The sequence below is a fragment of the Petaurus breviceps genome, unplaced genomic scaffold (genome assembly GCF_028583685.1).
Source record: "Petaurus breviceps papuanus isolate PSGF00001 unplaced genomic scaffold, PetGlider_PUasm1.0 90564, whole genome shotgun sequence".
NCBI lineage: Eukaryota > Metazoa > Chordata > Mammalia > Diprotodontia > Petauridae > Petaurus > Petaurus breviceps.
In genome coordinates this window covers 596,297-622,657 of record NW_027187275.1, presented here as the reverse complement: position 1 = coordinate 622,657, position 26,361 = coordinate 596,297, and the positions used below count along the sequence as shown (strand labels likewise).

The following is a 26,361-nucleotide window of genomic DNA, read 5'->3' as shown; positions in this document are numbered from 1 at the left end:
TTGGTCCAATTCTCACCTCTCCTAACAAGGTATTAGTGTTCCATATGCCCACAACTTCTTGGAGGTCCTTTTTTTCCCTCCGTCTTGAAGATAGAAGAGGGATTGTCTGCTTGAACACGCAACATTCAGAAGTGACCATTTAGTGAAGGGTTTCTGATGTTGCAGTATACCCTAAATCCAGCCCAAAAGGAATCTGCAATGCAATATATCTAAATTAACCCAGAGAGTCTTAGCACGTTCACTTTTGAACATCAAATTGGCTGCATTATATTTCAAAGGATCATAAGGACCATGGCAGGGATGGTCATCTAGGCCAACACCTTTTTACAGGTGGGGAAAATGAGGCAGAGAGAATGAGGTACACCCTTGTCCAGGGTCCCACAGCTGATAAATGTTGATGGGATATTTTCAGACTTATTAAAATGTGTGTTATCCATAATGGAGTATACAACTGATAGACTGAGAAGGACACAATTCTCTTGGTCACAGAGTAGAGACTTAACATAAAAATGAAACATTAAAAACTATCATCTAACATTACTTGCCCCTGAAGAATAATGGTCATGGTTGGACAAAGTAATGTCAACAGTTAAAATATGGTAGGCTAAAAAGAGAATAGTTCTGAACTCTACTATCTGCCTAGAAATCAGCATTCAGAATCTCTTTGGCGTCAGTTTTGCTAAACATTATTTTAATGCTGGCTAGTGTTCAAAGTCTAACACTCCACTCATGTTGGAAATAAATCAGACAGCATTAATTTATATGTGGCACAAAGGATTCCTGAAGTGGTGATGTAGTTAATAAAAATATAAAGACATTAAACATTATGTAGCCACGTTTATGAACTTTACTTTTTCCCTTCCAATGTTGACTTAAGAAGGCTTGACCTTAAGAAAGTTTAGTAAGAGCTGGAATCAATTTAGAGCAAATTCAGCTATATGTTAAGAAAAAAAAGTAGAAGTTATTCTAAGGATTCGTAATTTATTGATGCAGGTGTAGGTGAGGGATGTAATCTATTTCTTCCAGAGAATCCCAAATGGTGTTTTTAAGTTTGGGAAACTAGTTTAGCAATCTTATTTTGTGCCATGTCTGTGACTGCACTGTGGCAGGTCCTCTGAGGGGTACAAACAAATAGGTTACTCAGTTCTTGTATATACAGAGAACTTACAGTCAGGTTGAGGAAGCAAGATTGACATGCCCCAAAAGCTGAATTTCCAAGCAAGGCAAGAATCACAGAATCTGAGAATTATGAGGGACCTCTCAAGTGTGATCCATACCCAAAATAGTAGAGGAGAGATGTCACAGTATATGGTTCAGGGAAAAGATAGTCAGGACCACAGGCATGCAGTGAAGGGAGAGGTTTCTGTGGACTGGAATGGTCAGGGTCTGTACTTTGAAGGATAGAAAGAATTTGGATGGAGGAGGAGGACCCCTCCTTCCCCCCTGCAGAAGCAGGAATATATGACTTGTGCTGGGGAACAGTGAATCAGTTGGCTGGGTTATGGATTATAAATTCCTTTATGTCAGGAATCATGGGTTATTTTTGTACTTTTCCCTGTATGCAGCACAATTGAGTACAGTGAATGGATTTAGGAAGATTCAAATCCAGCATCAGACAATTACTAGCTGTGTGACCCCGAGTAAGTTAATTAACCTCTGTTTGCCTCCCAGGCTTGTTGTGAGGATCAAAAGAGATCATTTGTAAAATGTTCCTCCTGGTACATAGTAGGAGCTTAATAAATACTTGTTCCTCTTCTTCCTTGATACATCACCCAGATTTCCTTCTTCCAAAGTCATCCTTCATAACAAAGAATAAAAAAGAAAGAGAAAAAAAAGACCAAACAATGTATCAACCAAGTCCAAGTCTGGTACTATATCCAGTGTGTTCCATACCCACAGTCCCCCACTTCTGCAAACAAGGGAAGGAAGTACATTCTTCTACCTCTTCTTTAGGGTCAAGCTTGGTCAGAATACAACAGAGGTATGAAGAAATACTCGTCAAACGAGTGAATAAGTTTGTAGCAGCACATTAGGGAGGATTTTGGAAAGCTGGAGAAGCTGATGTGTTTGTTCTATGTTAAAGGGGGCACTGCATCCAGGAATGAGAGTTTCCTGATACTACGCCATTCAATGCAGCCTAGAACATAAACTCCTTGAAGGCAGGGACTGTTTCAGTTTTTGTTTTTTTGTATCTCCACACCTACCCCATTCCTGCGCAGAGGAGGGACTCTGTTGTTGTGGTATAGTTGTTTTAGTCACGTCCAACTCTGTGACCGCATTTGGGGTTTTCTTGGCAGAGGTGCTTGGTGCCATTTGCCATGTCCTGCTCCAGCTCATTTTACAGATGAAGAAACTGAGGTAAACCAGGTTAAGTGACTTGCCCAGGGTCACATAGCTAGTAAGTGTCTGAGGTTTGAACTCAGGTCTTCCTGACTCCAGGTCTGGTGTACTATCCACTGTACTACTAATAGGCGCCGAATCTATGTTTTGATGAATTGAACTGTATAATATACACTGGTCAGGCTATGTCATCATCAGCTGCAGCAGCAGCAGCAGTATTTATATAACATCTACTCTGTACCAGTACTGTGCTAAGTACTTTACAAATATTATCTCTTTTTTTTTTCTTTTTAGAGGGAGGAGGGCAGGGCAATTGGGGTTAAGTGACTTGCCCAAGGTCCCATGGCTAGTAAGTGTTAAGTGTCTGAGGCCAGATTTGAATTCAGGTTCTCCTGACTGCAGGACTCTATTCACTGTGCCACCTAGCCACCCCAATATTATCTCATTTGACTATTCTGGGAAATAGGAGCTATTATTATCCCATTTTACAGTAGAGGAAACTGAAACCAATTAGGTCAAATGACTTGCCCAAGGTCACAGAACTAGTAAGTATCTGAGACTGGACTTGAACTCGGGTCTTCCTCACCCCAGGCTTAGTGCTCTGATTACTCTGACATCTGCTCACTATGTCTAGAGTATTCAGTTCTAGGTATCACATTTTAGGAAGGACATCGATAATTTGGAGAGAGTCTCAAGGAAGGCAAATGGATGAAAATCATGCCATACAAGGACTGATCAGTAGAAGCAAGGGAAGAAGGAGAGATTTAAGATGGACAAGATAGGTGTCCTCATGTATTTGAGAGGCTGTCCCATGGGAAGATATTGGATGGTAGAACTAGGGGCAGGAGAAGAAAGTTACTAAGGAGAAGATTTAATTTTGATGTTTAAAAGAACCAAATGAAATTCTAACAATTAGAGCTATCCAAAAGTGGAAGGCAACAAGGCAACAAGCATTTATGAATCAGTGACTATGTGCTAGGCACTGTGCTCATCTCTGGTGATACAAATACAGAAAAAAGAAAGATAATCCCTTCCCTCAAGGAGCTTATACTCTAATGGGGGCAGACAACACACAAACGAGAAGGGATAAGAAGGAAGGGATGAAGTCCAGAAACTCAAAAGCAGATCTAGGAGGGGAATGAATGTTGGCCAACCCAGCCTCTTCTCTAAAATGGAGGCAATGGAAGAACTCACCAAAGGAAGAAGGAGGCCAGTATAGCAGGTAATGATGGAGGTTTCAGGGTGAGGAGGCCCCAGGTATTGAGGGATGTCCCATGGTGAAATGGCACCTGAGGCATGGTATCCAAGTCCAGAAACTCAGAAACAAAACTTGGAGGGAAATGGGCAGTCTCTGGAAATTAGCCCTTCCTCCATCCACCTCCACCATTTATTTAAAAAATACATTTTTATTAATATCTCTTATTTTTTTATATCTCCCAAATTTTCCCCAGTATCTCTTCTCCTCCCCCTTCTAGCTAGATTTTAAAGTAAAAATTGGATGACCACTTCTTGGGAATGATGGAGAGAGGATTCTTATTCATGCTTGGGTTGGAATAAATAGACCTCTGAAGTCCCTTCCAATTCTGACCTTCTGCAATTCTTCTGTTGACTCCAGAGGATACAAGCTAAAAGTCCTCCTAGATCTATGAGGCAGACATCTCTTGGGACCATAGGTTAGCCAGGATAATTCCACAGCAGACAGAAGGAGCTGTTTGACTGTGAGCTGCATCCTGGGACTGACTGCCTTTTTTGCTTTTTTTCTTTTTAGAAATTTTTTGTTGTTGTTGTTAAGCATGGCAACTCTTTCCCACCAGTAAAAACATAGCAGAGAACCAATTCCCATTCTCAAAATACTCCTGAGACTTTCTTAATCCCTTGTCTGGTTCTCCTAAAAAAAGTAATTAGAAATAATTCTTCTAATCTACACTGATAAACTATGGAGCTGCTCTGGTGGAGAGAGGACCAGGAAGGCAAAGAACTGGAACAGGGAATGAGGGAGAGGGAGGAGGAAAAGGGAGAGTGACCTGTTGTATTATCACCAAACAATGTAGTCAAGAGCTCACTAGGGAAATCATTAACAGAGGAGGAAGAAAGAAGGAAATGATTTTTGTAAATAGTACCATTTGCCTAGGAACACAGAAACATTCAAAAACTCCTTTAATACTTTCATAATCCTGGCTCTGTCACTAAAGGACAAATCATTTAACCCCTCTAAGCCTTAGTCTCTTAATCTGTAAAATGAATAGATCGGGCTCCATGAGCTCTAAGAGTCTTGTTGTCTCTAAAATCCTAGGATGATGTATCTAAAGGCATCGCAGGTTTTCCTGGGCTCAATCCTGGCTCCAAATACTATAAAAAGGAGTCATAATCTTAGCCATGAGTGAGCTTGGGGTGGGGCCAGCTCTGTGCTTTTAGCAGGTCCCATGCAGAAAGAGCAGCCTGATGCCCGAGCTCTGCCTTCATCTTATAGAGTGGACCACGACAGCATCACAGATCGAGAAGTTATCAACAAATAAATCAGCAGATACTTAGGGTGTGCCTACTGATTATGGGGCACTTTGCTAGGAGTGCAAGGCATACAAAATAATAATAAAAAGAGGGCGGCTAGGTGACACAATGAGTAAAGTGCCGGCCCCAGAGTCGGGAGAACCCGGGATCTGTTCCAGCCTCAGACACTTAACACCCACACAAAAAAACTAGCCGTGTAACCTTGGTCAAGTTACTTAACCCCAGTTGCCCTCCAAAAGGCAAAAAAAAAAAAATAATAAAAATAGCTAGCACTGACTTCACTTTATGGTTTGCAAAAAGCCTTGCTACATTCATCATTCTCATTGATTCTCAGAACAACTCTATGATGTAGGTGTTATTATCATCGTCATTTTGCAGATAAGAAAACAGGCTTAGTGAGGTTGTGCCTTAACCAGAGTCATACAGCTAGTAAATATCTGAAGCAAGATTTGAATTCAAGTCTTTCTGATTCTAGCTCTGGTGCACTCCACAGTGTCAGCTCACAGTCTAGTTGAAGAACCCAGTCTGTTCATTTCCATTTCATCCTCTAGTCTAGTGAATTCCAACCTTTGGGGAGTGATTATGTGACTTACAGTGGTTTGCTTACTTAAAACATTTAAAAAATGTCTTCTAGAATATATTCTGCGTCACAGAATCTCATAATCTCAAAATTGGGAGGGACCTCACAGCCAATCTGGTCTAGCCCAACCCTGAATAAGAAGCCTGTCTATAAAATCCCCAGCAAGTGGTCATCCAGCCTTTACCTTAAGACCCTCAGTGAAGAGGATCCCACACCTCCTACATTAGCTCATTGCCCCTTTTGGATTGCTCTAATTGTTAGGAAGTTTTGTTCTTTCATAAAGCTTCGTGTACCTCTGGAATTTCAAGTGGATTTAAATTAGTTTCCTTTTGAGAATTTTGCAATACACTTTAAGAAAAGTGGAGACACCCTTGGGTGTGTCGAAACTAGGACTGAGAATTATTTAATTATCAGGGATCAAGTCCAATGTAATGCTATAGTAGTGTAACAGATTATGAACAATTTTATCAGCTCTAATTAGATTGTTCCATAACATAATTGAAATGGTGAACTGGTCAATGAGGGCCCAATTCCCAGAATGTTCTGGGACAATCACAGGGGAACCTTGTGGATATTTGGTGAGCCTTCTGGAAATCTGTGATAATGTGAAATGGAGGGGCCTATTTTTTCCACTTCAGAACAAGCTTGGGTATTCTGGGTTTTTTTTTTTTTTTGCTCCTGTTCTAAGAGAGTAATGGTCACTAGAAACCAATTGCATCCACCAGTAGAAGTCTGACTGACAATGCATCTGTTCACAAGCTTGGGAGCCTGGTTTACAAATGATTTATCACTGAGAAGTTCAAAAACAAAACTCCAAGCATGGGCTGATAATAATCTATTGACAAATATTGACCAGTGCCAAGTTGGATGCTGCTTGCCAGAAATGAGTAACAGCACAGACCAATCATGATTTTAGTGTACATTGTAGACCTGGGTACACTTGTCTGGAATGCCACAAGACACTGGAACTCAGAGAGTTGTTTTTCTACATGCGATTAATAAGAAGTAAAGGGATCAAGTTTTTCCCATGGGGTCTTTTTGTATGTCTTTGGCAGTTAGGTAGTATGTTAGATAGAGTGCCAGGCCTGGAGTCAAGACGAATCCTTTTACTGAGTTCAAATCCAACCTCAGATACTTACTAGCTGTGTGACCCTGGGCAAGTCACTTAACCCTGTTTTCTCATCTATAAAATGTGCTGAAAAAGGAAATGGCAAACTACTCTAGTATCTTTGCCAGGAAATCCCAAATAGTGTCACAAAGAGTCAGACATGACTGAAAATGACTAAACAACAACTTTTTGTATATATTTTCATTTCTGGCTCAGCAGCCACCCAAATACCCATTTCTTTACAATGTAGTAAAGAGATAGGAAGCAATCACAGAGTAACTGCACATGCTCCAGAATGAAGAACTGGGCTCTCCATTCTGTTTATCAGAAACTTCCAGAATCAGTCCTTGGGCTCTCATTGGCCAGCCCCCCATTACATAAATTAAAACAGCAATTGGTGAGAGATCTCCAAATTCCTGTGATTTGATAATATTTAAGACTAAGAAAAACAATGATTTGATTCCTTTTTAAGAACCCAGATAATTTTTTAGGTCTCTGTTTACTTTTGGATCAATTTTAAAATATTGGAAGGATTTTGAAGGAGCAAAATCCAGACAAAGTTCAAGTTGGATTGACTTGAATCAGAAATTTTGAGGGTTTCCTATGAAATAACCAACCAATCTCTCAACTGTAACATATAATCTTGTTTTGATGGCTGACATTTGTGGAGAGCAATTCTGATTGCACTTGGCTCCAAGTGCAGGGACCCTATAATTATTTTAGAATTGTAGAATTATGTAGAAAAATGTAGAATTATGGCACAATAAATGTGTGTCACATGTACATTCTAAACTTTTATAACAGTGGATTTTACATCAGCTTAAATTGGACTTTGCCAAATAGATATTTCCTTTAATTTACATAAATGATAATGAAATATAATAATAATTTTTTTTTGCCTTTTGGAGGGCAGTTGGGGTTAAGTAACTTGCCCAAGTTTACATGGCTAGTTTTTTTGTGTGGGTGTTAAGTGTCTGAGGCTAGAACCGAACTTGGGTCCTCCTGACTCTGGGGCCGGTTTTACTCACTGTGCTACCTAGCTGCCCCAAAATATAATAATTATTAATGTTCTTATAGGAAAGCATTATCATTAACAGGCCTAAAAAGAGAGATGTTACCTGTTTAATCTTTTTTTTGAGATTTTTTTTTTTTAAAGAATACATTTGACATGTAGTCTAGGACCACTGGTTCTGAGCTTAACATAGACTGGGTTTGATCCATGGAACTTTCTGTAAATTGCTCTCTTTGGCTCTTTTGCATGTTTCCAGAGTTTCTCTTGGAGATCTGAGAGAACATAACTTGTTTTTAGGGCTTTGCATACATGGGTAAAACTATCCTTCAGTCCTGTGTAAGCATCCAGCTAACACTGTATCTAAGGTATAGGACAGCCTTTATTTCACCCTTCAGAAAGAGAGCATGTATGACATACAGAACTCACAGTAGCCCTTTAACAATTAAAACAGTTCTTCTCTTATCTTTGAGTGCCACCTTCCTCCAAGGACCCAGTACTCTAAACTGTGGGTTATAGTCCTATGGGGCGGGGGGGGGAGAAAGCAGCTTTTGGGCTTAATTCCATTGCATAGCAATGCATTCCAAATGACAAGCTTTTATTAGATTCTTACTGTATTCCAGGGACTATACTTTGAATTGCAAATATAAAGACAAAAATGGAAATAGACTTTCCCTTCAAGGAGCCTACGTTTAACTAAGGATAAAATAACATATATGCAGATAAATAAATATAAAACATATACGTATATGTATAAATAAATATAAAGCATATATAAATAAATATATGTAAATGCAAACATATATTTATATATGTTTTATATTTATTTGTGTATAAATATATATGTGAAATGTTGATAAATAAATATAAAATATATGCAAAGTGAAAATACCTGCAGGTCCAGGACATGCAGACACCCTCTCCTACTAATGGACTCCTGCTCTGGGCTCATATAGAACGAGTTCATCACCTTGAGAAGCTTGAGCATAAACACAAAAGACTCATAGGCACATATTAAAAATACTTAAAACATAATATAACTTGTCACCCATCATGTCCTCCTGGGAGGCTGATATTTAAAGCACGAAGCATTTTGTGGGACCACTGATGAGACATTTAACTGTTACCTTGTTACTGTCTGAGCAAATCGCTTCAATGTCAACATTTTCTGGCAAGCCAGTGTGCACCTTGGACAAATTCTCTTGGTGACGGTCATCTTCTCTGAATTTTGCAAAGATCGCTTCTGACAGAGAATCATCACATGGTAGCAGGAGCTCCCAAGTTCTTGGGCTCCTGAGGTTGTCACTAAACATAGAAATAGCCATTTTGTGATTGATATTGCACCACCTGTGCTTAGGGAAACAAACACAAAGCAGAAGAAGCCATGTAGGGCCTTGAGATGCAGTCTCAGGCTCACCTAGATAAAACACATACTCCCATTGCCATATGTGAGTAGCTACTATGTCCTGGAGTTAGAATCCCTTCCCTTATCCCTTGCTGAAAAGTACTCTTTGGGATAACAAAGCAATTCCATTACTGGTCCCATAGTCCCCATGATGGGGGGGGGGGGGAGGAGGGGAGCATCTCAAGGAGCCGCATCAAAGAGCAAAAAAAAAAATACTTCAGTGCTTCATTTATTCATTCTCTACCAAGAAAAATGGAAGAGAAAGACCTTTAATGAGCTATGGTTTTAGGAGTGGCACCACAAAGAGTCACTCCCTAGGGACTCAGTCTGCAACCTGTGAGCACTGAGTTCAGGGTAGCCAGGAGGGGGTGATGCATCATTTACTAAAGTCTGTAGACAGACTTTTATAAATAAAAACAAACTAAACTAGATAGACTTATTTCTAAATGCAGAGGGTGTGTTAATTGCTAAACTAATCAGTGCCTAAGGATTTCAGGGTAGGTGGGGACCAGGGTTATTAAAAAAACAACACAATTGCTGTAAGAAATGGCAAGCAGAATTATTTCAGAAAAACCTGGGAAGACTTTCATGAACTGATGCAGAGTGAAGTGAGCAGAATCAGGAGAATATTGTGCCAAAGTAGCAGCAATATTGTACAATGAACAACTGTGAATGACTTAGCTATTCTCTGTAATACGGTGATTTAAGACAATCCCAAAGGACTCACAATAAAAAATGCTGTCAACCTCCAGAGAAAGAACTGCTGTTGTCTGAATACAGACTGAAGCATGCTATTTTTTCTTTTCTCTTTGTTTGTATTTTTTGCACAAAATGACTAATATAGAAATGTTTTACATGATTGCACATGTATAATATATATCAGATTGTTTACTGTCTCCAGAAGAGGGTAGGGAGGGAGGAATATAATATGGAACTCAGAACTTAAAAAAAGACAACAAATGTTAAAAATTGTTTTGTTTACAAGTAATTGGGGAAAATTAAAATATTATTTAAAAAACAAACAAACAATCCAGTCAAACCTCACAAAGTTTTTGCTTTCCCTCCTTGTAGGCCCAAGGATCTTTGAAGTCCCAGGTCTTTTCCCCTGGGCTTAACAAGAAGAGCATATCTTTGACTTGTAGAATCTCATGGGATTTCAATTCTTCTAGTAAACAGTGTAGACAGAGAATGGCTTGGGTGGGGAGTAAAATAAAAATGATAACCTAGAACCATGGTCCAAACATGGTTAGTAGTGGTAGTAGTAGTAGACAAGTCTCTCTGGACCTTGACTTTCTTTTCTGTATAGTGAAAGCTTAGGACTAGATGGTTTCTTTAATGTTTTTTAATTTTTTAATTTTTTTTCTTCACTAAATGGTTTCTAAGGTTTCTGCCAGGACCTAAGAAATTTGTAAATTTGTACTGAAAAAAGACTGAAGGAAAAAAAACTAATAAAACTTTCTATTTTTCTTTTACCTTAACTATGTGGGATCATAGATTTACAGCTGTAAGGAATCATAGAGAAAGATCAAGTCCAATCCCCTTGTTTCATAGAAGAGGGCCTGAGGCTGAAGGTCAGACAATTAATAAGTAGCAGAGTTGGGGTTCGAACCCAGCTCCCTAACTTCAAATCCATTGTTTTTTTCTATTATGCCATGATATAACTGACCCTGTAGCTTGAGTGCCTAGAGCTTCTGTAATGAGAAGTTTATAATGAAATGCCATTGATAAAATAACTTTTCTCAAAGGGTTTAAAATCTAGTAATCTAGTAAAATCTAGTAAAAGAGTAGAGGTAAAAAGGGTTACAAAACCCATGGAAAAACTGAACCCACTAATGTAAACACAAACAATAATCAACCAATCAGGGAGCATCTATTAAGTGCTACCGTGTGCCATGTCCTGTGCTAGGTGATAGAGATACAAAACTTAACATAAATGAAAAAATACGCCTTGTTAAGCACCTACTATGTGCAGGTATGGCTCTAAGTGCTTCTAACTATTATCTCATTTGATCTTTACAACAACCCTGAGAGATAGACACTATTATCCTTATTCTACAGATAAGGAAACAGGCAGAGAGATTGAGTGACTTGCCTTGGATCACACAGCTAGCAAGTATCTAAGGTTGATTTCCTTTGTAGTCTTATGTATTTAATTTTATGAATTTAAACCCTTTATTCTGAGAAGGGGTCCACAGTTTTCACTAGACTATTAAAAGGGGCCGTGACACAAAAAAGATTAAGAACTCTTGTTTATACAGAGGTGGGAGTGTTGGACTAGATGACATGGGCTTTGCCATTTACAATTGTGACTGTGGGTGAGTAATTTAACCTCTGTGGACCTCAGTTTCGTCACCTGTAAAATGGGGTTGGGGATTGGAATGAATGAATGAATGACCTCTAAGGTTCATTTTTTCCAGTTCTAACTTTATATGCTTTATTATTCTTTCTTTGCTTCTCTCACCCTTTCCTTCTGTTCTTTTTCTCTCCTTCTTTTTCATTTCCCTCTCCATTTCTTTCCCTTTCTCCCTCAACTATTTCATAAGTCTTCCAGTAACACCCACAGGCACAGCTTAGCCCCTCTACCTAGGGATTTAAAATGGGGTTGACTTTTTTTTTTCGTTCCACTGAGCTTCCCTAGTTGACCAGAAATTGAAGACCATTGCTGTTACACACTTTACCCAGAGGGTGTTGCTATAAGGCAGCAGATAGATTATCAAAGCAGTTTGAAGATGACTATAGTACATGTAATTCACCACCATCTCATTTGAGCTGATTACAACATTTCGTACCTGAAAATATCAACCTAGTCCAGGTCCTCTCTGAGAAATTTAAGACTGTGAAATCCTTATTCGCTGTCAGGCACTCGCTTTCCTCATCTGAAGAACAAGGGAGCAGGTCTGGAATATAATTCCTAATTTTCCTTCCCTCTCTAAATGAGCTCTAAGACCCTCCAACTTCCAGATCTGGAATCTGGTGACTGCAGTGAGGGCATAAGATCCCACCAAAACAAATAAAATAAAATATAATGTAGATTAGCAATAAGTGTAGACAGGAGGCTAATCCATTAATTAATTGGTCTTCCCATCTGTGGATGTTTGCTTTGCTTTATTTAACATCAGTAGTACCAGAACTTTTGGAAGATCAGGTTCAGACTCGGGTTCAGATCCCACCGCGGATACCTGTTAGCTTTGGGTTTATGAGAAGCCTCAGTTTCTTTTTTTTTCTTCAGAATTTATTTATTTTTAGTTTTCAACATTTATTTCTACAAGATTTTGAGTTCCAAATTTTCTCTCCATCTCTCCCCTACCCCCACCCCAAGATGGCAAGCATACTGATTATTCCTTTCCCCAGTCTACCTTCTCATATATCCCCCCCCCCCAATCTCCCCCTTCCCTCTTTGTCCTCTTTCCCACCTAATCACTTGCAGGGCAAGATGGATTTCTATACCCCATTGCCTGGATATCTTATTTCCTGGTTGTATGTAACAACAATTTTTTTAACATTTATTTTTAAAACTTTAAGTTCCAGATTCTCTCCCTTCTTCCCTTCTCACCTACCCCCACTGGGAAAGCAAGCAATTAAATATAGATTATACATGTGTAGTTATGCAAACCATTTCCATAGTAGTCATGTTGTGAAAGACTAATTATATTTCTCTCCATCCTATCCCACCCCCCCATTTATTCTCTTTTTTTCTTTGACTCTGTCCCTGGGAAGCCTCAGTTTCTTCATTTGTCAGATGCGTATAATAAAGTTTCTAGTAGCTACTTCATAACATTATTGTGAGGGTCAAGTGAGGGAAGGAATGGAGAGTGCTCTGCATATCTTAAAGCTCCCTATCAATGTCAGTTTATTGAACCAATTTTTAGCATGACCATTGTAGTAAAATCCTGTAAAAGAATTTTTGCAAAATGAATTTGGTAGGAGCAATATCTTAACCTTCTCCACTATGCAAGTTGGGCTAATTTTTCCTTAAAAGGAATTAAGACCATTCTTGAATTGTGGTTTGCTCAGGGTAGTCTCAAGGCCAAGGCTGTTGAAATCACTTCCTAGTCACCTAAATACAAAAATTTGGGAGTTCCAGGCAGCTTTTCTGATGCTGGTGGATCAAAATGAGTAACTCAGGTAAGGGAGCTTTATTCAGCTGAATCAACTCAATGCCTGTCTATCCATGTTGACTGTTCTTCTGCTATGTCTACAAACATCTCTTTTGTGTTGACTGTTGAAATACCTATGAGTTTCTTGTTTTGTTTCCAATATCTAAACTACCAGGATACTGGCCTAAGACAGGGCCAGCCCAGAACAATGGTGCAAAATCATATAAGGCAGCCACAACTTTCCTTTATTTACTTTCAAGGGAAAGAAGCAGGCATGCAGAGGAGCCAACTCCTCTATATGTGCCTGATTCCCAGCTTGCCAGACTTTGGGGAATTTTCTTTCAGCTTGCCACATTTTGAACAATTTTCACTTGGAGGACATTGTGTCTTCTCTCTCAGATGAGCTGAGTTATCACACTCCTAATGGGAAAACTGGATTGTCTGGCATATTCTAATCTGTGTAACTGCTCTGATTTCTGTTTTTTGTTAGCTTGGATGAATGGCTTTATTTAGTATTTTCTATTTGTGACAGTCTTTGTGTAATTAGCTTTTGGTGGGAAAGTAATTAAGCTTTCATGTATACACCTGAGGCAATCTTTCCATATTAAGGAATAGTGATAATGAATGTGGCTTGAACTTTTTCATGAATGTTTAAGGATGCAAAGGGATACAATTCTTGCCCAATATTTTCTTTACGAATTGAAGAGAGACAACCTCATGAGTCCTATCTCCTATTCTCCTCCAGGCAGGAATCAGTCTCCCTTGGAGATGACAGGATGAGATTCCATAGAGATCTGTTCACTACTCATTTAACAGTCCAAATTTAAACAAACCCATGAGGAAATACACATAACCTATTTGGGCAACACGCTGTGCAATTATTTCTGATAATTCAATAGAATTCCACTATCGTTCAGTGGTTTTTCAGTCACTTCCAACTCTGCGACCCCATTTGTGGTTTTCTTGGCAGAGATACTGGAATGGCTTGCCATTTCCTTCTCCAGCTCATTTTATAGATGAGTAAAGTGAGGCAAACAGGCCTACGTGACATGCACAGGGTCACACAGCCAGTAAGTGTCTAAGGCTAAGTTTGAACTCACGAAGATGAGCTTTCCTAATTCTAGGCTTGGTGCACTATCTGCTGCACCACCAAACTGCCCTTGGAATTCTTCTACATTTACACAACTCAATTTGTTCCACCATTTTCCAATCAACATCAACCATATTGCTTTTAGGTTTTTTGCTTTTAAGAAGTCTGTTGGAATATTTTAAATCTTAATAAGAGAGATCAAATGATGCAGAAAACAACATTCAATTTTGTTCTTCTAGTTATAACACTGGCTTTGAAAATAATAATTTTGATCAACCAATAGTTACACTTAATTAAGTTGGTACTAGGGCATTTATCATGTTAGAGTAGAGATTTTTCTTTACTAAAACACAGGAGGATTCAAGTTTTAAAAGGCAGTTAAAACTTACTGGAGTGTCAAAGGTTTTAAAGGTCAGTTATTTGGGGAACAAACCCTCTGGGCCAGAATGCTTTTTTTTGGTAAGGATTTATTTGATACTGCTTGGTGAATGCAGTTCCTGAATACACGACCATAGGACTTCAAAAGATCTGTGATTTTCTCAGTGTAAAGACTCCCCCCCACTAATGCATCACAAAGCATTTATAGCTTCCAGTCTTAGACAGTTTCCTGAAGCCCAGAGGAGTTAAGTGACTTGCCCATGATCACACAAACAGTAAGTGTCAGAAGTGAGATCTGAACCGGCGTTTGACTGATTCTTACTCCACCACATTATTCAACATATCTTGATGCCTTTCTTGACCATTTTATATGTACTTGGATTTAGAAGTGGAGTCTCTTTTCCGTGTGTGTATACACACACACACACACACACACACACACACACACACACACACACATATATATATATATATATATATATATATATATAATTTTTTTCTGATGTTCTCATGATATGACTCAGTTATGGAGGAATTAAATGTTATCTTATGACCATTCTTTATGTTGAAAAACAAACTGGAGGCTTAAACAGATCTCTTTATCTAGAAATGTTCAGTATATCTTGTCCTTTTAAAAACACATGTTTTTAAAACCCTGTTATTTGAAGGTTAATGCAAAGTTAAGTACATTTTGAAAGGGATTGCATTTCAATTTATTGAATGTCTGCTGTAAAAATCACAGTTTTGCTCATTTAGGTTTGATTTGTTGGTGATCTCTGGTGAAACAGCTTCTAGTAGGGGGCATAGAGGGCTTTACTTTTTCTTTTTTTTTTCTTTTTGGAGGGGGGTAGGCAGGGCAATTGGGCTTAAGTGACTTGCCGGTCACAAGGCTAGTAAGTGTTAAGTGTCTGAGGTCGAATTTGAACTCAGGTTCTCCTGACTCCAGGGCCGGCATTCTATTCACTGCACCACCTAGCTGTCCCAGGACTTTACGTTCTTATGAAAAACATTAACTTTTTAGAAAAACAAACTTCATTTACTTTGAAACACCTTGAGGGAGACAGTATCGTTTGAAGGTGAGAGCTCTGGTCTGAACAAGAGTCATTGCTCTTTGATCTCCCACATTTAGAGAGGCCCTAGCAGGGTGGGGTGCAGTGGGGTTGTTGTAGGTTGAGTCCTAGGGCATAACTGACGTAAAGCTTCACTTGTGTTAAATGATAAATGGATTTGACAGAAAAAAGGGAAGGCTAAAAAATAAAGGCAGTCCAAAGGGTCAAGAAGGCTTGGGCTTTTACAAATTTAGGGATAATTGGTACAGATGGGTTATTAAGAAGATATGGAACACAATTAATTTTTAAAGGAATATCACTCTAAGGCCAATCTAAGGGCTCAGTATGAGTGTGGGTAAGTTTAATGAGAATGGGAATTTGAGATCTTCCCTGCCCCTTAATAGACCTGGGTGGGGGGGAGTTTGAAGAGCTCCCCTGCTGTGAAAGTAAACTCTTCCCCTTAATAGGCTGAATGTAATCACATGGAGCTTGTGATGGAGGGAATTTGCTGAAGGGTGCAGGAGAGGCCACAGGAAGCTTCCCTGCTGTGAAGATAAATTCTTCTCCCTAAGTCACATGGAGCCTGTGGTGGGAAAAGTCTGCTGAAGGGAAGCAGAACCCACAGGAAACTTATAGTCATAGCCAGAAGAGATGGTGGGAGAGAGAGTTGCTCAGGTAAGGAGATAGAGAGGTTTATGAGTAAATATTGATCTTGTATTGGTTTGTGGGAAGGCTGAAGGGTGCTCTGGCTCTCAGCGTTATTATGCCTTCTGAATATCTTTGGTACTATGATGGAATTGGCTTACTGGTTTTGGGATTCATTTTTCTGGTGTCTAAATAAGTGCTTCAGTTCTATCCTCTATCTGGAGAGTTTAGTATATTTTGCGATTGAATGTCATGTGATACTTATAGTCACGGTCTTTATCATTATCATGGGTACTGTAAATATAGCATTGGCACTATAGTAAGTTGTAACATGTTAGAAACAAGGAATTATAAAGTAGAAGCAGAGTAAAGGAATTTTTCAAAAAATATATGATTAAAAAGAGAATGTGCTGATTATAAGGCAAGATTGACATGTAAACAATGGAATATTTGTATGCTATACTGGTATCTTTTTCAGTATAAGGAGAAAGTAACATGCTGGGTGGGTTCCTTGTAGCAAGGATGGGTCACAATATGTATCACTGAAGGTTATATCTACTTTGATAAAATCCCATATCCATTGAAATATTTGAATCAGGGAGACTAACCACACCTTCCTATGGCATATCCCATGGGACCTCTCTGTTGGCAACAGAATTAGGCAAGTGGGAAGCACTGTGGATACAGCATTGGACTTGGAGTCAATAAAACTTGAATTCAAGTTATTTCTCAGATACTCGATTAGTTGTGTGATCCTGGGCAAGTCACTTAAAATTCTCTGGGTTCCATAATTGTAAAATTTGATAGGCCTCACACCATGTACAAGATAAACTCCAAATGGATACATGATTTAAGCATGAAAGGTGATATAAGCATATTAGAGGAGCAAGGAAGAAATTACCTTTCATATCTATGGTCGTGATACTTTTGATTACATAAAATAAAAAACTTTTTACACAAACAAAACAGATAAAGCTAAGATTAGGAAGGAAACAGTTAAGTAGGAAAAAAAATCTTTGAAACAAGTTTCTCTGATAAAAGCCCAATTTCCAAGATACATAAGGATCTGATTCAAATTCATAAGAATAAGAGCCATTTCAAAGTTGACAAATGGCAAAAGGATATGAACAGGCTGTTCCCAAGGGAAGAAATCCAAACTGTCAATAGTCATGTGAAAAATGCTCCATATCATTAATAATTAGAGAAATCCAAATTATAGCACTTCTGAGATCCCACTTCACATCCATCAAGATGGTAGAGTTGATAAAAAAGGAAAATGACAAATATTGAAGGGGATTCTGGAGAACAAGGATATTATTACAATGAAGTGATATAACCATCCTGGAAAGAAATTTGGAACTATACCCAAGAATTTATTTTACTGTGAATACTTTTTGACCCAACGATACCACTGGGACCCTTATATACACAAACATTTATAGCATCTCTTTTTTTGGCAGCAAAGAACTGGAAACGAAAGGAGTGTCCATTAATTGGGGAATGACTGAACAAATTATGTCATATCAATGTAATTGAATGCTTTTCTTCTTTAAGCATGATTGATGCAAAGTAAGGTGAGCAGAATGAGGAGAAAAATTTATGCAATAACAATATTATAAAAAGAAACAACTTTGAAAGACAAGCTGATCAACATAATAATTTCAAGTTACTGATGATGAAGAATGTTACCCACCTCCTTCCAGAGAGAGGACAGACATTTTTAGTCAAGTCTAATGTGAGATTTTGTTATTATTATTATTGCTTTTTTTATTTTTGGAGGGGGGAAGGCTGGGCAATTGGGGTTGATTTGCCCAAGGTCACATGGCTAGTTAAGTGTCTAAGGCTGGATTCAAACTCAGGTCCTCCTGACACCAGGGCCGGTATTCCATTCACTGCAACACCTAGCCAATTTTGTTATTCTTGACTATGCACACTTGCTACAAGGGTTTTCTCTTCTTTTTTCTCTTCTTCCTCTTCTTCCCCTACTCTCCTCTTTTCTCTCTTCCACTTCCCCCCCTCTCCTTTGTTCTTCTTTCCTCTCTTTTCTTCTCTTCTTCCCTCTCTTCCTCTGTCCTATCTTCTCTTCTTTCCTCTCCTTCCCTCTCTTCCCCTTCTCTCTTCTTGTCCTCTGCCCTCCTTTCTCTTCCCCTCTCTTTCTTTCTCTTCTCCTCTCCTGCCCTCTTTTCTCTTTCTGCTCCCCCCTTTCCCCCAAAATTAAAGGAAATGGGAGGGAAAGAAAATAAATGCACATTAATTGAAAAAAGTAAAATTAAATGATGAAAAATATGAAACTGTTGGATTCTATGGACTCTACAATCTCTTCCAGCTATAAATCTACAAATTTTGGGGCTGGATAGACCTTAGGCCTGTTTAGTGTGTCAACTCCCATGTGCCCATGATGCTATTGCCATTAGTGACTAAGGTCAGAGGACCTTCATATAGTACTTTGGAAAAACTTCTGTGCCAGGCCACCAAGAAAGGTTTCCAAAGTTGGCTGCTGTTGAGTCATTTTTCAGTTGTGTCTGACTCTTTATGACCCCATTTGGAGTTTTCTTGGCAAAGATACTAGAGTGGTTTGCCATTCCCTTCTCCAGCTCATTTTTACAGAGAAGGAGATGGAGGCAAACAGTTAGGTTAAGTGACTTGCCCAGGGTCATACAACTCGTGTCTGAGGCCAGATCTGAACTCAGGTCTTCCTGACTTCAGGTTCAGTGCTCCTCAGAAAGGGGCCTACTGAACATGTTACCCAGGAAAATGCCTCATTTCCTTCTGGGAAATTCCAACTTGGATGGGGCAATCAGACACTGTGAGAGTCATTCAAATCTGTATCCCCCATCAATCCAAACCTATTTAGGGGAAATTTTTGATCACTTTTAGTAGTGGACTTTCCATTATTTTCTTTACTACCCTGGTGGAGGTACAGACTACCAAGATTTGTGTCTTCTTCTCTTTATCACATTGTTGGTCATTGCAAATCACTCAGTCCAGTCTGGAACACTGAAAACAAGGGACCGTTACATCCTGCTGGGTCACCATCCGGTCAATAACAAGAGGAAATGTGGCAGCATGTTAAAGAGGATGAAACTTTGCCAGAATGAGGCATTCGCATCACAAATACATAATCTTTAAAAGACATTGGGGAATCGAAGCACACACTCTCTGTGCAAAATTCTCAAGCAGGCTGGTGAGAGAATAATGGCCAAGAGCCAGGTCATGGATTGTTTACCAAACCCTTGCCTTGACTCACACCAGCATCTTCAGCACATTCATAGAAAAAGCAGTACTTGCAATAAAGCCCCTTTATACATTATGTCATCGCGGCTGGTAAAGAAAACTCCCATTTGCCGGATAAAAACCCTTAACAGAGGCAGTGACTGTTCCCTGAGGACAACGGATGAAATTGTGGGAATTACTGAATGATGACATTGGGAAGTCTGGGATCTTGAGGTCGTATCTTTATGTGTCCATTGAATGAAGAAGACTAGTCTGCCTCGTTAATGTCAGTCGGTCAATAGAGATTTACTAAGCACCTACTATGTGCCAGACATTGTAAAAGAGAATAGACTGTATTAGACATCCTAGGGTATGGCTGTCTCAGAAGTCATGTTAATGGTGTTTATAGGTTGAGTTGAAAGGATCTTAGTGGTCATTTAGACAAACACCCCTCATTTTTATAAATGAAATAATTGAGACACAAAGAGGTTAAATATTTTACCTTTGCTCACATGAGTTGCATGTAGAAGAGCCAAGATTTGAACTCAGACCTTCTTACCTCTCCAAGCTAAGCAATCTATTATGCATCTCTATCCATAATACTTCTCTTTTGGGGAGAGAAGGGAACTCAAGGCAATTTTTTTCAAGTTTTTTGAATTAAGACACCATGAACCCATTTTAATGTGTTTTTTCTTTTTTTTTTTTTTTTTTGGAGGAGGGGAGGCAAGGCAGTTGGGGTTAAGTGACTTGCCCAAGGTCACACAGCTAGTTAAGTGTCAAGTGTCTAGGACCAGATTTAACCTCAGGTCCTCCTGACTCAAGGAGCAGTGTACCACCTAGCTGCCTCACCCATTTTTAATGTTTTCCTGGAACCTCTACTCCTACACTACCAATGGGTAAGCCTGGAAGAGAGTTCAATAAGGACAACACATGATTCTGTAGCTACTATAGTATTTGCTGTGAGTGAAGTGAATGCTGGGTAGTAGTTCAGCAGTACCAATATTGGATGAGAGGAGTCACAGAAACGCCCCTCCCCTCTGTGCTTGGGAGACAATGAGGGGAAACCAAGAACCTGGGTATCTTTGCTTCATTCCTTCACAGAAACTTGAGAATTGGAAAACAATTCCAAAGCCACTTAGTTAAGTCCATACGTGAATAGAATCCCTGCTATGAGACAGTCAACAAGTGGGTCACCTAGTCTTTGCTGGGGTCCCCTAGTGAGGGGAAGTCAATCTACCACCTCTTGAGGCAACTCATTCTACTTTTGGACAGCTCTGATAGAAAGTTTTTTCCTAATGTAATAAGGGAGGTGGGGGCAGGCTTATGCAATCTCCCATGTGAAAGAGGCTGGGAAGCCTGCTTCCAGAAAGGCATGATGCTATCATGGTAATACCCCAAGCCTCCATTTGGAACACGCACAGACGTTCTGTTGCTATTTCTAGACCAGTGATGAGAAGTTGGGCAGTTGATTGCCTAACATGAAGTAGGGTCCATTTAGAAGGTATTAGTCAGCCATGACCTTGACCCTTTTTTGTTCCATCTTTTCCCTACCTTGATGCTGTTCGGGTGAGAGTGATAAGGATGCAAGGGGAGAGACCTCATGTACCTCCTAACTGAGACTAACATAGGAACCGTGAATACTGGCTTCTGTTCTTTACCTCTTTGTGTTTGCTCTTTCTTGTTTTAGGTGAAATAGATTGGAGATTGTTTTGACTTCGTGAACATTGAAAGGTCAAGATAGTCCATGAGCTGGAGTCCATTCCAGGATTTCCTGGAAGTCAGACAATGAGGAGGGAAGTCCTGAGCAACTTGGTTGACCAAATCTGGCAGCATCAGCAGAGATGTGGACTAATCCATCTACCAGCCATGCAGCGTTTGGAAGTGAATTTTTTTTTTGGGGGGGGGGGTGCTGTAAATGCTATGTACAAACTGTGTTAAGTTTGAATTTGTTCTCTCCGAGGACCAAGATATTTTAGGGCAGAGTATTTCCCCAGGTGTTGGGGAGAAATATTTGTATTTCTGTTCTTGTTATAGCTTTCAATTAAATGTTTCTATGTAAAAGCAAATGGATGTATCTTGGAACAGGGGTGCTAACCATTGGCACTCATAGTGGAGAGAACAGACCCACATGGGGGCTAAGACAGATGGCATCAGGGAAGAGGGGGAGATGTAGCCAGCCTCATTCTGAGTGAGTTCAGAGAATTGGTTCACTTGACATCAAGTCAAAGTCTATCTCTTTGGGGCAGCTAGGTAGCGCAATGAATAGAGTACTGGTCCTCAAGTCAGGAGGACCTGAGTTCAAATCCAGCCTCAGACACTTGACACACGTACAAGCTATGTGACCTTGGGCAAGTCACTTAACCCCAGTATTGCCCTCCAAAAAGGAAAAAAAAACAAAAAAATCTCTCTCATTGCAGTTTCTACCTATTCCTCTTGATTCTGTCCCCTGAAACCAAAAAGAATAAATCCAATCTCTCTTTCACCTATCATGAGTCTTCTCCAGATTAAACATGACTAATTCTTTTAACTAATCTTCACATGACATGGACTCAAGACCTTTCATCACCCTATTCTCTTCCTCTGGATGCGTTCTAACTTAGCAATGCCCTTCTGAAACTGTGATTCCAGATGTAGTCTGACCAGGATAGAGTACAGTGGGGTTATTCCTAGAAGCTATGCTTTGCTTTAGTTTTTTTTAAGACTAGGTCATCCTCTCTCACCCAGTGTGGAAGGACAGGAGCCCCTCATGGGCCTGACCTCACTGTGATTGACATGGGAGCTTTGGCTTGTTGTGTTTCAGACCTGGACTGGTTCATTCCTCCTTAGGCACCCGGTTGTCCCTTCCTCTGAGAGGTTTGCCATATTAATGCTGAATGCAGTGTCCACTGAAGCCCAGAACTCCATAGCTGAACTCCCTCATTTCAGCCTCCCTGGTAGCTGGGATTCCAGGCCATAGGTGGTAGTTTCACTGTATTCCACCCATCTGGAATCACAGTTTAAGAAGGACATTGCTATACTTCTCTCTCTCTCTCTTTTTTTTGCTATACTTCTCTTCATGCAACCCACCATCACATTAGGGTTGGGCGCTGCTGACACTGCACACTGATTTTGAGTTTGCAGTTTTCTAAAAGCCCAAGATCTTCCTCAAACTCTTGTCTAACCATGCTTCCTCTAACCTGTTCTTGTGAAGCTGTTTTTTTTTTTTTTAAATCATGGGTAAGGCTTTACAATTAACCTTTTTGAATTTCATCTTAGGAGAGTCAGTTGAATGCTCTTGCTTTCTTTTTTTTTTTCTTTTTGGAGGGCAATTGGGGGTAAGTAACTTGCCCAAGGTTACACGGCTAGTATTTTTGTATGGGTGTAAGTGTCTGGGGCGGGAATGGAACTCGGGTCCTCCTGACTCTGGGGCCAGTGCTCTACTCACTGCGCCACCTAGCCGCCCCCGAATACTCTTGCTTTTCAAGATCATTGGATCCTGAGTGTTGGAATCTAACTTTATGGCCTTCCACTGTCCACTCCAATCAGGATGATATACTTAGAATCTCCCCAAAGTGTCTCATTGGGTCTCATGCACAGGCCTTATCTGGGCTGTTCATGTCCTGGCCTCTGCTCCTGTCACAGTAAGAAATTTAGGGTATTTCTTTGCTGAGGTGAAAATTCTTTAAGATCCTTGTTATTAGCACATTATTCCTATTTCTCTGACTGCTTCCCTTGTTTCTAACTCACAGCCTTGCCTCAACCTCTGTCTTTAGTATATACATTAGTTTTCCTGATCCTGGCTTCCTGTCCTTTCTCAGACATCTATCCCATCCCTGTCTTCCAACATGATGCCCAACTTTTGATCAAAGTATGACACGTGCTTCTGTGAATTTCTCCCCACTTTAAATGGTGCCCTTCCTACTGGAACTCCAGAGACCATATCTAGCACCCCAACACCAGAAGAGTTCATCTGTAAACTCTGGGACTCTAACTGGAGCTGAGTTAGTCTAGCTAGACAATAAGTACAAACTCAGCTAACCTACCATATCTAGTCAGCCTTAGACCATGCTTCAAGTCCCATTCAGAAATCCACCCTGGCTATCTTGTTATATGCCCTGGCACTGCCCCTCCCTTCAATATCCTTATCTTGCTAATAAGAATAAAATCTATTGCTTCTGAAAAGAACATGTGTAATGGTAATGGGAATTTGAAGATCTTCCCTGCTTTAAAAATATACTCTGCCCCATCAAAGGCTGAATGTAATCAGATAGAGCCTGTGTTGGGAGGAGTTTGCTGAAGAGCAGAGTAGAACCCACAGGAAACTGGGAGTAAGAGCAGCTAGACACCATTGGGAGAAGAGGATACATCCGAGGGAGACAGTTAGGCTTGTGAGTAAAAGTTAGTATTTGCCACCTGCTGTGACAGCTAGGCTTATGTTGGTTTGTGGGAAGGCTAAAGGATGCTGTGCCTCTTTGTGCCATTGTGGCTTATTAACTTATTTGCTACTATGATGGAATTGGCTTACTGGTTTTGGGATTCAGTTTTCTGGTGTCTGAATAAATGTTTTGTTTCTGTCTTCTATATGAAAAGTTTGTTATATTTTGCAATCAAGCACTATACAGGTATGTTTATAAGTGGCCATTGGCACTGTGAATCTTGCATTGGCACTACAGCATACCAATCAATTGCCTTGTGCTCCCACTCACCTCTCCTTGATTTCCCAAGGACAAAAATGTTTTGTTTTCCCTTATTTGAATGGAACCCCCTTGACAGCACAGACTATTTCATGTCTGTATTTGCATTCCAAGCACCTAACACAATGCCTGACACACAGTTGATGCCTAATCAATGCTCCTTAATTCATGTGTGAGAAATTTGTGCCCAGACAGTCATTCTTCTTCCTCTCTCCATTTTGTGGTTTTTAGCACCCATACATTCTGAATAAAAAAGCTGGTAAAAGGGGAAACACAGGATGTTATGACATATCAAGCTCATATTCACAAGAAATGAAGGTCATAAAACGTTGGTTGGGAAATAATGACTTAGTGAAAATAGAAGCAGGCACGTAGAACTTTTTTTTTTATCTGTGGTCTGCTTCTTTCCATGGTAGATTTTTATTATCCTAGGGTCATAGGTTCACAGATCTAGAATTGAAAAGAACCTTAGAGGTGATCTACTTCAACCTCCCTCATTTTACAGATTGGGAAACTGAGGCCCAGGGAGATTCATTGGTTTGCCCAAGGTCTCACGAGTAGTAAGTATCAGAGGAGAGATTTAAACCCAGGTCATCTGTCTCCAGAGCAGGCATTCTTTCCACGTCTGGAATGGACTACAGAGATAGGACAAATCCCTTAGGATCACTGAAGGTACACTGGACCAGAAAGAGTGTCAGCAGATATCCTCCAGGCAGATCTGCTGTTCCTTTGATCAACTTCAGATATTATTTCTTTCTTAAAAGGAAACATGCAAACAAAGACACGGGCATCTGTTTTATCAATTTCCTTGCAGGGGTAGAGTATTAAAATGCTTACCCTCTAAGTCAAAAATCTATCGTGATTCAAATCTATTGAATGTTCATACTTCATGTTTTAAGAGAGGAAGATTACAGCCTACATGTTAACATGATTTGCCCCTGGATAAAACTGAAGGAGAAAAGATCTGGGACTGTAGAATAGTGGAATATTGACAAATGGCCTGGGTGTATGAGACTAAGGTCTGCCTCTGCCTTTCTGTGTGATCTTGGTCAAGTTAACACAGCCATAACTAACATAGGACAAATGGGACCTTGATCCAGCGTGCCTACTTCAGTGGAAGGTGGGGGGGGGGGATGCTTACTCCATGAGTTCCTGTTAACCCTGTTCCTCCTCTTGAGGTCCTCCACTGACCCATGCTGCTGCTGCTGTGACATCCTACCAGTCCCCAGTCACCATAGCTCCTGATCATAGTGCCCCTCTCTCGGGCTTGCCTTCCCTTCAATCCCTATCTGGCAAAGGGCTATACTTTCTTGATCTAGACCAGTTGCCTCCATAACTCCTGTGCCACCAAGCCCTTTGCCCCTGGGGAACAAATTCTCTGCAACCAGCCCTCTTCTGTCCCTTACCACTTGTTTTTCCCCCAGGTGAAATAACTCCTACTTACACCTTTGGCACTAAGCAAACCTATGTTTCTCTCTGCACCCCACCTCTTCTTCCTCAAACGTGTGTGTGTGTGTGTGTGTGTGTGTGTGTGTAAAAGAGAGAGAGAGGGAGGGAGGGAGGCAAGGAAAGAAGGATTGAAGGGGAGAAGGAGAGAGAGAGAGACCCAAAGAGAGATAAACAGAGACAGAGAGAGGCAGAGAGATAGAAATGGGAACATAGAGATTAAGACTGAGCTGGTGGATTAAGAAAGTATAATCTTAACTTTTTTGGGGGGAGGGGCAATTGGGGTTAAGTGACTTGCCCAAGGTCACATGGCTAGTTTTTGTGTTAAGTGTCTGAGGTCTGGCTTGAACTCAGGTCCTCCTAACTCCAGGGCCGGTGCTCTATTCACTGAGCCACCTAGCGGCCCTTAGTCTTAACTTTTTAGACTATGGAGTAGTTCGTTTTGTGGGGATTGAGAATCATCACCACAACAGAAGTGATTATTGGCTGCTAAATATGGTTTTATGTGAGAGGAAAGGGTATTTCAGAAATGTAAGCTGGCAGAAAAGAAATCAATGGATAATTTCCTAATGTCTAGGCTCCTAAAAACTGTGTTTATTTTGGTTTTTGACAATATGCAAAGCTCATCATCTAAAAGCTAAAAATACCTTCTCTTTTATTTTGGCCCTATTTGCGGATGTTGGCCACAGTTGCTGCTATATGTTACTGCTTCCTCACAACGGAAAGAGTCATATTTAGAAACAATCTGAGGCACCCGCGGGTCCATGAGTAACCAGACTTTTGCAAACTGATGCTCACAATAGCCGAGCATTCCATATCT

At 40.1% G+C, this 26,361-nt stretch overlaps 1 long non-coding RNA gene across 2 annotated transcripts in view; it reads left to right on the top strand.

Moving 5' to 3' along the window:
* LOC138142331 (uncharacterized) overlaps positions 1 to 23,982 on the top strand; it is a 29,982-nt gene extending 6,000 nt beyond the window's left edge. Inside the window, exon 3 of one of the 2 annotated variants that reach the window (XR_011163412.1) lies at positions 21,119 to 23,982. This is a non-coding gene — a long non-coding RNA (uncharacterized lncRNA). Of the gene's footprint in view, positions 1 to 21,109 lie in introns of both variants that reach the window. The other variant, XR_011163413.1, reaches the window with a different exon arrangement.
* The last annotated feature ends 2,379 nt before the right edge of the window (positions 23,983 to 26,361 follow it).